At 41.2% G+C, this 14,413-nt stretch overlaps 1 protein-coding gene across 1 annotated transcript in view; it reads right to left on the bottom strand.

The window, feature by feature from the left end:
- Window positions 1–1,329: 1,329 nt before the first annotated feature.
- The window catches only part of kcna4 (potassium voltage-gated channel, shaker-related subfamily, member 4), a 58,171-nt gene continuing 45,087 nt past the window's right edge, over window positions 1,330–14,413 (bottom strand). Inside the window, exon 2 of the mRNA XM_086106613.1 lies at window positions 1,330–9,739. The gene's annotated coding sequence lies outside the window, so the exon portion shown is untranslated. The remainder of the gene's footprint in view (window positions 9,740–14,413) is intronic.

Genomic DNA, 14,413 nt, shown 5'->3' on the forward strand with positions numbered 1-14,413 from the left:
GAAACAAGTGCCGTCAAAGGCCACGGTAGAGGAACACGTTTGCTAACTGAGGCAGACATACTCATAAACATGAATATGCAATTCAACCAGAGAAGACAAAACTGATTTGCGGGAGAAAGTTGGATTTCTCCTAATGATTTTTTTTTTCTCCCCAACTTGGAATATTTGTCATGGCTCATGATCTTTTCTGACCATATTGCCAACCGTATGGGGACTCTATTTGTGTGTGTTTGACCTGTGTGGGATGGTGCTTTGCCGAGAATGCCCAACTGGTCCTCCCTGATTGGTGGCACTCGTCCATGACTTGAAGCACCAATCTGTGCCAACGAAGGAGGCCCGATCATCAATTGGATCCCAGGAACACCGCCAGCTGCAGTAATTATCATCATTGTCTTTAATAGGGACTTTTTTTTCTTCTTTCTTGAGTTGGCTGGCTGTGATTTTATGGCAGCAGTCACACCTCTTGTATGAATAGTATTTTACCGCTGTCTTTTGGCCTTAAACCACTTGAGTATTTAATTTATTTGCCAACTAGCTTAAAGACAAACTTGAATTGTACTTATTTTGTTGTACAAATTATATGGGAGGATATTTTGGTCAAATATACAATTTTGTTTGTTTTCGGATGTGACTGTATTTTCCACACTAAAAGGCGCACCTAAAATCCTTCCATTTTCTTAAAAGCTCACAGCGCACCATAAAATCTGTGTGTATGGTCATTAGGGTAATATTTCAACCCCAAAATGGCTCCTTGCTTGAGACAAGCTGACAACGCAGAGTTTAAACTTAAGGCGATCGGTTACGCCGTTGAACGCAGAAATAGAGCAGCGACAAGGGAGTTCACCGGTAACGAGTCAATGTTATAACTTGCTGTTGGTTAAGTGAACGGTGTCGCTGCTTTATTATACGTTTTACTGACATCTGATCGTTCTGTGGGTGTTTCCTTGAGCGTACCTCCATCTAGTGGATGCATTGTAGATTGCGTCTTATTACGCGGTGCACCCAATGTATGAAAAAAATTACAAAATAGGCCACATTCATTTGAAGGTGCACCTCATAATCCAGTGCACATTTTAGTGTGGAAAATATGGTCCAATTGTTTTTATCAAAACAACTTTTCCTTCAACGTGCGAACCGCCGACATCTGCTGCAAACCGGACGTGCTAACCAGTCGAACACTAATGGTTATTTTTCATGATTGTTTTAATAAATGAGTGACAGTTATGTTGTTTCTTATTCGCCCCTTATACACCCCTAAATTTCTGCTCCTCGAACCGCCTCTAATTCACCAGTCAACCTTGGGAGAAAAAAAATGTACACACAAAAAAAAATGTTTTAAGAATTTTTATTGAATATATTATATTTTTCTTTATTCAACATTGCACATAGTCCATTTTCGATCACATCTCATATTGCTGCCTATAAAATGTTGTGAATGTAGAAAATTCAGAAGTCAGCGGTCTTAACCATAACAAAAAAAGGATAATTCAAGACACCAACTCCAAAGATACAGAGAGAGTGAGAGAGAGTGTGTGATAGAGAAGAAGAATAAAAAAATAAAAACATACTTGGTTTAAGGATGCATTATTCTTAAAACAAAGCTTCATGCAGTTTAAAAGCAAGGCTGGCCCAAACTCCCATGGATATTTCCTACACCTCAACTGTAGAAATATTTTACATGTTCATTAATAGCCAGTCGTTCCTTCTTGGAGAGTGACAAGACAATGGAATGGATGCGAGAGTATGTGAAGCGGTCACATCAGAGCAGCTACAGCTCCAAACGCCACCTTTTGACCTAAACAAAGCACCGTAATTGGACAACTTAACACTGCCGCTGCAAAGCCGCGGAATCTTTGTAGCAGCATGCACACAAAGAGCATCTTAGCTGACTGCGTCTGCAGATGGTTTGGCAGTGACGGATGGGGATGAAAACCAAGTCGTAACCTTAAAAAACATCAACAGCAGCCTTGGACGTCCAAACTGTACCAACTTGCGTTGACAAGCAAGAACTGTCGTTTAACTGTCTAACCTGTCAGATTTATATGTGAATTTATGTCCAATTTTCATCTTTGTATTCTATTTTGAACACAGTGAACATCTTTCTGATTGCTGACAAAGTACACCCAGGCAGAGGAGAGCAATTTTCACATGGTTAAAATGGTGTTGAGGTGGAAATTCTATTCCCGTCCCGTGTCTTTAATTTCTCCTTCAGCATCGAGTTGAATGTGTCACTGCTTGATGAGTGATGGCTGGTGCCAAGCGTGTTTGCACACAGCTTCAGTGAGCGACGCCCGCGTTGCTTTGCTCAGGGGCACTCTGACAGCCATGCATTCATTTGCTCCTCGCTCTTATCTAACACAGAACGATGCATGAATGAACATAATCACTCTGACAACCTGCCGGGTGATGCGTTTGTGTGTGTTTTCGAACTGCCACACATTATTCATGCTGAGTTATGTTTCCAACATCGCCTTCACCTTTTTGATTACCATAACAATGTCCTGAAACAAAAAGGCCAATGCGGTTACTTCCATCATCCACTCTTCCTCTTTGCAAGTAACTCTTGATGTGGTATGCATTTTGTCATCTACAATTTCCATACTAAATTTTACATGCAGTTCATCACCGGCCAGCAGCAAAAGTACTTTTTTGGGCAGAGACTACCTTTCAGATTGTATCCTACCTTTCACTTATTATTTATGGTTCTGAATGACACTTTTGTATCTATTGTGCTAAACAACCAGGAATGATTTGATCCCTTGTTTGCTCACAAAGAAATAAGCAGTCTCACATTTCTATATTTGTGTATTGATTATGCGAATAGATATGTGGCAATGCTTCATTTGAGACTACCGGGATGTTGGAAATTGTACTTTTAGTATAACCATTACAAATAGGGTTACGGTCAGCGTATTTTATGTCCTGGCATTTCTGCATGGTCGTGGGGTAAGAGTGCCCTACGGTGGAAGAGTGACTTCGTGTCATGGCCAAGTCTTAGGCCACCATTAGATGGGCACAAAATGTAACCGGTTCCTACTTGTCTCATGCTACATCCCTTTAAAAATTGTTGCTGAAATAGTTTTTTAGGGGTGGGAGGGTGTAATCCTGATGGGTATAAGTCCTAATATTTAATGTTTTAAACGTCAGCATGAGTCTTGTGATTAAGCATCATAAAAACAACACTAGTGGAAGACCAAGACTGCACTACATGCAGATGCATCTCAATAAATTAGAATATCAACATGTTGATGTTGTTCAATTCCAAAAGTGAATGCATGAAACAATACTTTTCAAAAGACCACTTCTGAGCTGTTTCCTGATTTTACCCTTTCAGGGACAGCAGTGACTACAGGGGACAGCTTACCATTTTATCAGTCTACAGCAGCGGTCGGGAACCTATGGCTCGCGAGCCAGGTGTGGCTCTTTTGATGATTGCATCTGGCTCGCAGATAAAACAAAATATTCTCTCTTGATTAATCCATCCATCGATTTTTCACTGCTCATGTCCTGTTCAGGGCTGCAGTTGGCGGCAGGAGCAATTTTAATTGGTACTGACTGATACTGGCTTACGTTATCCGTTGCTGGGTAAACAGGTAAACGCCCCCTTTTGAATCAGCCCCCTCGGTCATTAGCTCAAAGCTAATCCTTCGACGAATAAGATGGCGAAAAAACAAAAAAGATGTATGGTACACTTTTTTTTTTTGCTTTTTTTGCTTTCATAGCTCTCTTAGTCAAAAAGTTTCCCGACCCCTGGTCTACAGGGTGCATGAAAGGGTTAAAAAAAAAAACATTTTGAATTTTCTCTATTTAATTAAATTTTTACAGTGCTGAATTTTTTATTTTCATTTGCCACGAGTTACATAACGTATGAGTTTGACTTTTGGAATTGAACAACTGAAATAAATTACGTTTTCCACAGATCGGGTTATTCAAATTTAGTGACGTGCCCCTGTATAGACAGTATATATAATAGACTTGAACTTGATTCGTTCTGGGAAATAGACACCACAGAGAGTCAGAATAACTAAAATATCTGTTGGGGAATAATAATTTTTTTTTAATTGTTCATTGATAAATGTGGCGTCATCCTATGAAACATTGACCAGACCATTCATGGAAATGTGATAGCTTGTGACCTATTCTGCAGCCGGAGAAGTATGCCTGTGAAGCGATGGACTCAGATGGATTCATACACGGCAGCAGCCATAACAGGTCTTGCCACCGGGCTCACCCGTATAGTCATTGTAGAAGTCATGGCTCAGAATAACTGTAAACTGTGTGTGATGAGCATGGCCTGATTGTGCTCTGTGGGCCAATGGCTATGACACCTCTGTTCTATGTGAACATAGCCTCCGTGTGTTTTCTTGCTGGCGGCTGGCCTCATTAGAATTTCGCTTTTCTCCTCTCACCTTGTTGCGAGTGTTGTCTGATGGCCCCGCCAGCATTAGCGTTAACGTGAGAGCCAGCGGATACCATGGTCGCGCGTGAGGTAGTCATGCATCTGCAGGCGTCGCTAAAAATTCCCTGCTATTTCAGTAAGCGGTGCAATGAGGAATTTGCATTCATGAGATGAATCCACAATGAGAGGACAAGCTCCTGAAAACAACGCCTCATGGTGATTCAATGCAGGTACTGTTTTGGAATTTACCACTGTCTTGGCCACATCTCAGTAAAACTGCACTCTTAACGAATACAATCTACTAAAGCAATGGTCCCCAACATTTTTTCTGCTGTAGACCGGTTTATGCAAGTCCATTCCCTGTACCGATACCGCGTCCCAATCGTTGGGGACCATTGGACTAAGCCACTGAGACAATATTTCATCTTTGATCCATTTTCTGCACTGCTTATTGGGGTTGCAGGTGAGCTGGAACCTCTCCAAGGTGACTTTGGGTGAGAGGCGGGGTACACAATCATTCCAATGGACATATACACACTCAATGACAATATAGAGACTTCACTGAACCTGCCGCGCGTGCTTCTGGAAAGTTGGAGGAACCCAGGCTACCTGGAGAAAATCCACACAATCAATGGATTCAAAAGCATGGATTCAAACCCCCTAACCTCAGAACTGTGAGTCCGATATGCTAACCACCTCTTGCCCGTGACGCAGTTTTTTTTTTTTTTGGCTCACAGTGCAGAGGTGCAGGGTTCGATTCCGGTGTGGAGTCTGCATGTTCTCCCTGTGCTTGCGTGGGTTTTCTCTGGGTACTCCGGTTTCCTCCCACATCCCAAAACCATGCATGGCAGGTTAATGGAAGACTCTAAATTGTCCCGAGGTGTGAGTGTGAGCACGGATGGTTGTTCGTTTATGTGTGCCCTATGATTGGCTGACAACCGGTGCAGTAGGTGTAACCCGCCTACTGCCCGAAGACAAAACATGAAAACTCTCGTAATTTTGTGCAGCAATAGTATACCCTCTAGTATATGAACTCAGTGGTGCAGCCAGTTGTTAACCTGTGGGCTGTGTGAATTTATGGGCAAGGTCTTGCCACTTTTTTCCAGCAACCTCTGGACATCAGTGATGAAAGTCCTCCGGATTTTCCCTCAATTCCAGATTTTCGAATTTTCATTAAAATTCCTCTGGAAAATGGAGGAAAAATTGCCTAAAATTAATCCGGATAGTATTTGACAACATTGAACGAATACACATTTGAGTTTGTTGTTTTGCTTTCACGAGCGTAGCCACGTTGAGGCACGAACACTAGGAACAGTCACACCCCTCCCCTCGCATTCTCATGGCCTTGCCATATCTCAAAGATTTCGAAAATTTCGGCGAGACCGGAAGCCAAAAAGGGTGCATGTGTGCACACAAAAGGCAGATTACTCATTGAATGTCGAATATTTGAAGAGCGTTTTGTGTAACCTAATTCATGCGTTTTCGGCCAAGTACGGCCCCAGCGCAATGTTCAAACAGGTAGACAGGCAAGCTGACGTACGTGCAATCGACGGAACACGTTCAAGTGGTCATGGCTTCAGGAAAAGGACTTGAAGGGAGATTTTTTTGTCTGTCTATAATATAGACAGACAATATATATATATATATATATATATATATATATATATATATATATGTTTTTCAGGGCGGCCCGGTAGTCCAGTGGTTAGCACGTCGGCTTCACAGTGCAGAGGTACCGGGTTCGATTCCAGCTCCGGCCTCCCTGTGTGGAGTTTGCATGTTCTCCCCGGGCCTGCGTGGGTTTTCTCCGGGTGCTCCGGTTTCCTCCCACATTCCAAAAACATGCATGGCAGGTTGATTGGACGCTCTAAATTGTCCCTAGGTGTGAGTGTGGGCGTGGATGGTTGTTCGTCTCTGTGTGCCCTGCGATTGGCTGGCAACTGATTCAGGGTGTCCCCCGCCTACTGCCCGAAGACGGCTGGGATAGGCTCCAGCACCCCCCGCAACCCTAGTGAGGATCAAGCGGTTCGGAAAATGGATGGATGGATGGATATGTTTTTCAGGAATTTTCAGGAAAGTTCACTTTCATCTCTGGTACATGAGCGCAAAGCCCTGCAGTCAAATATGTATATATTCAGATATACAGTATATAAGACTGTACTGTACTATATTAGCCCTGAAAAATATGACTTTCAATATTTGGTTGAATATTCTACAGCTCAAAAGAACGATTTGAAGTTAAATTTGCCAGAGTAATTGTTAGAGGATAAATTATTCATTGTAATGTATTTAGTGTGCATGTTTGATGAAGTTGGAATATCCTTATGTGACAAAATCAAGGCAGGTATTGATCCTCGTGTGGAAAATATGACTCGACCTTGTGTTAATATGTCAGCATATCAACCGATCAACATATTGTCGCTGTGATCTTGCAGTGTGACGGGTGAAATTAGTCGTGTGTGGGTGCTTTTACTTGATTCAAGTCCTAACATGACCACATTTGCAATGTTTCCTGAAGCACTGCCTTTGAAACATCCACGGTTAGCACAAACTATGACCATTTTTCTCTGATCACTCTTTCACTCTTTTTCATTTTTTAATCTCAATGACATCTCAGCATGGATAATGTGCTGTAACTCTGGGTTAGGCCCTTTTCTAATTAGTTGCGTGAGTCTTTCAATCGGCTCTAAAATGTTGATTAATGTTGCACTACTCTGATGTGCCGACAAAAGCAGATTTCAGGGACCGTGTCACGGCTAGTTGACATAACTGCAGCCTCAAACCACGTTCATTATTTTAATTAATAGCCCGCTTGAGGAAGTGGGTCAGAGACGGTCCGGTTAAACGGTTTCCTTTCCTTCTCCTCTGATGCCGTTTGATGCGGGGTGACGGGAGGTGTTGACTTCAACGCCATCAAAGCTCCCTCTCATTTGCCAGAAAGACACAATCAAGTGGGTAAGAGTGAGTAAGATACAATGATGTCTCATCAGGAAACACTGTCCAGGTCAGGAAGACGTCACTATTTGATGCAAACGTTGGCCTTATGCTGACATGTTTCTAAATAAATATATAAAACGAAAACATTTTGTGCAAATGCTGTGTTCAAGACCGCTAGGATGTTGGAAATTTCTCCTCTTGGAAATGACAAGGTCCAACCTCAATTGTGGTGAATTCTTTCTGAGAGAATACGAAAGGATGATTGTAATTGGGCGTTCCTGCATTTCTTCCGATATAGGAACGACTTCAAGCAGTGTTCTAATTCACTTTGCATAATCGGAGGTCAGAAATGTCCAACTATGGGAAAGAAGCATATGCATATCAGTGTCCTAATAATTTACACAGTGCGTGATGCTCTTTTTTTTTTATCAGAGAGTAAATATTGTATGTACATATTTGCCAGAAATGTCACACTTTTTTCCTCACAATATGATCAAATAAAATGTCTGCTTAGTTGATTGATATTTTCAAATCATAAAGGGCTTACAGTGCACATGATTCAAGAGTTGATAAAGAAAAGACTGAATCTAATCTCATTGTCGTCGACGCTTCAGAGCTTCATCAACAGGATTTAAGTTCTTCTCACTTGTAGCATGACACCATTTGTTCACTTGATCGCTTAAATACTTTTCCTATGCTATTCTTGTTTTTGTTCCAAACAAGAAACGACTGTCAATTTTAATCCAGAGACTCTGCTGTTAAATCAACTGAAGTAACAAGATAAACAGTCACTCTATTTTCCAATAAAAAACATCCTCCTTGTAGGGTAATTTACAACAACAACCACTGACATCAATTTTAAAACTAGCGTGGCTATCCTGTATGGTTACAAGTTTTTATGACACTTTGGAAACACCAGGAACATTCAGTGAGTAGCCCCCCCAACTGAGATACAAGTACTGAGGTAATTACAGATAGAAATTGTTCAAATAAAGACCAGTAGTGTGTACTTTGGATTTTCCGTAAAGGTGAAAAGATATTGGGCTCCAAATCCAGTTTTTTTTAAGTGCCAGTATAATTAACACGGTATGTAAAAGAAAACCAAATAGAAGCAGTTCAGAATGCAAAACAGGCATGTGAGTGAATAACATCAGAGCGCTAAGAGGCAATTCAATTCCTCAGTGCCCAAACAACGTTAGTAATCTTGTGTTTTCAAATAATGACTTTTTGATGGGCGATGCTTAAAAAAAAAAAAAGACACAAACAAATTTTTAAAAAAGAAATTGGGCGTGTCAGAGCAGCATTCACAACAATATGAGCAACGTGATTGTATCATCGAGGGCAAAACAAACACAGATGATGATTGTGATCGATGGGTCGTATAACAGTCAAATAAAGTTTTGAAAGTCTCAAACGACTGCAACACTTCTCAGGGCGCACAAGTATAAACGTCGGCTATGTACATTGTCTCCTAGTCGGTGTGCATCTAGAACACAACATCTGAGCACAACATACAATAAATTCGGGGTTTCACCTTTGGTTATGTATTCAGCAAGGCTAGGTTTAAAAAAATAGAGAACACACGTTCATGTTACTTTGCATACACTTAAAAGTGGAAATAAGTCAACAAATCAGCTGGTCTGTTTGTTGTTTGCATCTGAGAGCAACCTAAGGTGTCGTGTCTTTTCAGAGAGGGAATCTTGGCTAGAGTACTGTCGAGTTCCATCCATCATCTGGGACGGCAGCTGTGCGACAGATATTTATGGTCGGGTTTATCTGCCTGACATCTTTGTTTTAGTGAAAGTGGATGTTAATGCGCTCGACGACGTGACGCCGATGTATCTTCCGGCCTTAGAAACAATTCATCAATGAGAGTTGGAACGTTAGGACACAACTTGGGCGAGGGGAAAACTTTGTTGCCAGCTTTTGAGCGACTCAAGTCAGCCTTGTTTGGATGACAGTACCAAAGAAGAGCAAGACAGTAAGTCGCACGGCCGGCTGCACGTAGGCAGAGCGAAGAACTGGCCATTTTCACATTGAAACCAAATACTATTCTCTCCCATGTTAAAATGTTCACACCTTTTGCTTACAAGACATTTTTTCCACGTGTTAAGAAAACATCGTAAACTAAGTCTCACATCGTCGCTTCGTACATCTGTAAATGTGTGGTAATTAAGGCAATCATTCTGGGCCACGGTTTATTCATTGACTCGACCCTGCAGGGGTTGTTTACCTATTTCAGAAAGTAGCGGTTCCACCCCCACATGCGCCCCTTGTTGTTGAGTCCCCTCCAGCTGTTGTTCTTCTTCAGTGTCCGCTCTTAGCCACCATCGCGGTCACAATGCTGTGTTGGTTCCCTGCCACTTCCAGAGATGCTGGGTTTACGCCCTGAAACTGGCAGAGCTGCAACACACACACACAAAGAGGAAATGACACAGACAAACAGGAAATGGGGTTTGAAATAGATTCAAAATACGAGCAGTCTTGCGACAATTATGCCGCAGGTTATGCCTTGGCTTTCAGCTTCACGTCACCATCGCTCTCATTCGCTGCCAGCTCTCACGTGAGCATTGAGGGAGCATGAAATTCAAATCATTGTTTGAGGGCTGAGAAAACGCGCCTTTAAAAACAGAGCGTATGACGCTTTCTAAAAGGGTGGGATAGTCTTGGTTTTTAATACACCCTAATACTTTTGAAATACCATTCATCCATCTATTTTCTAATCTGCTCATCCTCACAAGGGTCGCGGGTGTGCTGGAGCCTATCCCAGCTGTCTTTGGGCAGTAGGCGGGGGACACCCTGAAATGGTTGTCAGCCAATCGTGGGGCACACAGAGACTAACAACCATTCACACTCACAATCACATCTAAGGACAATTTAGGCTGCTCAGTTAACCTACAGTGCATGTTTTTGGAATGTGGGAGGAAACCGGATTACCCGGAGAAAACCCACGCAGGCACGGGGAGAACATGAAAACTCCACACAGGGAGGCCAGAGCCGGAATCAAACTCTGCACCTCAGCACTGCAAGTCTCACGTGCTAACGGTTAGCTGGTAGACTGGTTAGCAGCTAACCAGTCTACCAGCGTTCCGACCTTTTGTTTTATGTGGTGGATTAATAGGTGTTACTCCTACTTCCTCCATTCTTTGTCTTTTGTCAGAGTTCACAAATAATTTTTTGGGGCTGCACCAAAAGATGTCTGTCTCGCCTAATAGGATGTCTTAGTTTTGTTAGTTTGTTTGTTTGTTTTGTATTTTGTGTGTGTGTGTGTGTGTGTGTGTTTTAACAAAGGTACAAGTGATGACAGGCAAATAACAAAAAAGTAGTTGCAACCGTCAAAGGTAATTTTGTTCCACGTTAATGTTAATTGTCAGTATGTCCATTACCTATTATTAAACTTCTAAACGGTACACACTTCACACAGATGTGAACAAAAAAAAAAAAAAAAAAACCAAGAATACATCTTGACTTTGTATTTCAAAGTGAAGTGAATCGAATTGTTAGAGAGTTTCATTCAAGGAATGTTAACATTGACAGCTGCAGAAAATTAAACATTTGTTTGAATATACGTTTTATATCGAGTGACATCTCACTTTTGTCTGTGGAGAAGCTGCATGAACTTTATCACATCTTGCGCCAATGTAGAATGTGAAAGGTATAAGGAGTCAGGTAAGAGGCTGAAATAAAGTGCTGCAATTATTGACGCGGTCTACAGACATATAGTGATGTACAGGCAGGTCATTGTTTCACTCATTAACCTGCTGATGCCAAATTAAAGCCAAAAATACAGTAAATACTTGTATAAAAACCGTCCTATGCCATGGCTATAAAATAATCCAAAACAAAACGAGTGAAAAAATACAAGTTCTAGTGCCGTGTGCCGATTTTTTTTTTCTCGTGCCACTGCACAAACTAGTACGTCGCGCATGATGCGTAACACCCAAATCGAATGCCGGTACCATCACCTTGTACAGAAAAGTATCAGCTTGTAGTCCTGACATTTAATAAATGAGGACTTAAGCAGCAAATACAATCATAGCTATAAATAAAGATTTTGCGCTTTCTTGAGTTTTAGTAGAAACATAAAATATTGGACAGAGCTTAAAAAGCACAATGTTTGCTCCCAAAAATACTGAATCAGTTGGAAAAACAACAACAACAACAACAACAACAACAGAGACTTAATTGCCTCTCTGTAGTTGTCTTCATAAGATTGATTTTGCTCCAGTTATTTCCTTATCGAGCGTTTCTGTTCCTTGGACTTGCGTTTAGGATGACCGTATCGCAGAATCACTCCATTAAAGAGGTTTGTGCCTATTAAAATACAGACTATAAAGAGGATTATGCGGCCTCTAAATAGAGCAGCTGTACAATTCTCCACCTCAATAGTTTGAGGATTTCCACATAGTCTCAGAGGAGCTGGAAAACATTTTGGATGCAATCATAGCCGCAGTAGCAACAAGACAATTAGCACTACATAAGGAGCCTTTACCTAATTCCCCGAGTAGGATTTGACTGCAGAAGCAGTGTTTGTTCTGGTTGCTCTCTTTGTCCCTGCCACTTGGAAGATTTAACCGATGTTTTTATATTTGATCAATTCTAATCCAGTGCTATTACATGTCACACTGATTGCAAACAACATTCTTCACATTTTTTGGAAGAGATTCTTTCAGATTCTGATCGCAAACACCCCACAGATGTGAGTTTACAGTCTAATATCATGACGACACATTGTGCGTATTAGTTTTTCTAAAGCGTGCCCTTTAAAAATGAAAATGAGCTGTTTGTTGTTTCCTTTGGCGCACGGAAATGATTTGAAGGGGGCAGCATCTGGCACATTTCAAATGTCTACCAAATGTGACAGATTGCTAGCCAAAATGTTCTCATTAAAGATTTTGCACCTTATTTTAGTGTCATGTTCACAATCTGTTGGCGTTCTTTGTTGTGAAACACATCAGCTCTTCAGAAGCTTCATATTAGTTTGTTTCAGATCTCATTTCAATGTTCTCAATGCGTGGTGTGAATTTCGTCTGTGATTGCTTTCATTTACAGGGTGTGAAACAAATCCGATGTGTATCGTATACACGCCAATACGAGTGTAAACAGGCAGATTGTGTGTTATGTTTTATACATATGTATAAAAAGAAAATGTCTGCCCGAGTAACGAGCATAAACATATTAAAGAAAATACATAATATATAAATACAAACAATATCATGAGAAGACCATTAAATATGATGTAAAAATGGTACATCAGAAGAAAAGAAAATAAACAAAAATGCCAAAGAAATGCTAAAAGTGGCCACCGGATTAATGCCAAGGTAAAATTTCATAATGTCATTACTTGGTGATGCTTGTGGAGTTACTTACCCGCAATTCGGGCATCTGCACATGTAGGCTGCATTATGTAAATTTTACTTACCGGTAATTTAGACAGATATGTGTCACTTGAATTGTACATGGAACCAGATTGGGGGGGGATACGAGCATTCCATTTGAATTGGTTGTTTGGTTCTGCAGCTTAAAAGAAGTTATGTCACATTCCAAAAACCAGGGTGAGTGAAAACTCGAAATTGTCTCTATTTTCACTTCTAATTAAAATAAGAGTGTTAAGTCATAGTTTGACAAAGCCTTTAACATCTCCTCATGATGCTGGCCCCCTTTGTTGCAAATCAGCTACATTCTTAGTTAGATATATCATTCAATTCTACCCCTAATATGAAATTAATAATACAGTTAATAATAGTATTTGGTTCAGTTCTTTGTGGGGGGTTTTGGGGGGGCGTGAGGGGGGTGACTCCATGGAATGATTGTATTTGAAAGTTCAGTAAGTGTGTCTAGCTTTATAGTTGACCTGCAATTGACTAGCAAACCATCCAAGCTCTACCCTGCTTCTGGTCCAACTCAGCTGGGATTGTCTGCAGCTCATGCATTTGCATGTATTGTAGACTATACATACATGTTATTGCCTCCATACCGATAAAACGTTTTGGTGTAACCGATTCTGACACACAGCTTCAAGATTGTACCAGAGTGGGTTGTCTCATTAGTATTCTTTGCTGTTCATTTCTAGCTCCCTCCCGGAGGCTGTCAGGTTACCACGTTTCACTACACTTGCACTTGTTGCCATTCAGTAAGTTGTTGAACAGGGTTAGGGTCGGCCCACAGAATTGTAGCACCCAGTCTGCGAAGGTTAATTTTGGCTTGCCATGTGTGCGCTATGAGAGGCTTCTCCCCACAGACTCAGTCATCAAAAAGTAGTACACACAGAAGTCTAGCCCAATCTATTTTGAGTAAATTCTGCTGGCATATTATTAGTTTATTACTAAACAAGTCACTTATGGGTTGAGGTTCAAACCCACAACCTTCAACGTATGGCATGACAGAATTTTTGTTCGTCTTGCCACATATGTCCTACGTCGTCTTTTGATCTGTTCTTCGGTACTGACCAATAGGAAGACAGTGCCCTCCTACTCATGATGAGAGACAATATACACCACAATGTGGTGTAGAATATATAAAAAGCGACTTGACCAAAAGGGAAAATATTGGAAAGTATACCTTGCATTTCAATTTGCTAACTGCTATGTTTGGTAACTGCAAAGCTAGTAGCCGATTACCAAACGTGGTGTCCTTATACAAATGCGTTTCTTCAAGTTCTTGGAGATTACACAATCAGTCCATACAGCCCTGTGCCCACCATACAGGAACGGGTCCATAGTCGACCCCCCTTTTTTTCTTTATTAAACATCACATTTATTGTTCAAAATCCCTGACGGGACACACCGAAAATCACAAACACGGACCCATTCATCAAGACAGGAACAGCTGTGCTGGTAAGTCAGTTTTAGCAGTATCCCATATTGTTCCACATACCATGCTGATCCAACAGCATTCCATGCCGGTTCACCGACATTTCATGCTGGTCCACCAGCATCAAAACCAGCACAAACCAGCATGAACAGCAAAGCATCCATGCTGGTCAATGCTGGATTTTTTTTAGCAGGTGATCGAGTTGATTTAAAAACAAAAAAGGGATAAAGACCAATATGTTGAATTTCTTTCACGATGCACCCA

This window comes from Hippocampus guttulatus, chromosome 3 (genome assembly GCF_054856545.1).
Source record: "Hippocampus guttulatus isolate MCC_2025c chromosome 3, RoL_Hgut_1.0, whole genome shotgun sequence".
In the NCBI taxonomy this organism is placed as follows: Eukaryota; Metazoa; Chordata; class Actinopteri; order Syngnathiformes; family Syngnathidae; genus Hippocampus; species Hippocampus guttulatus.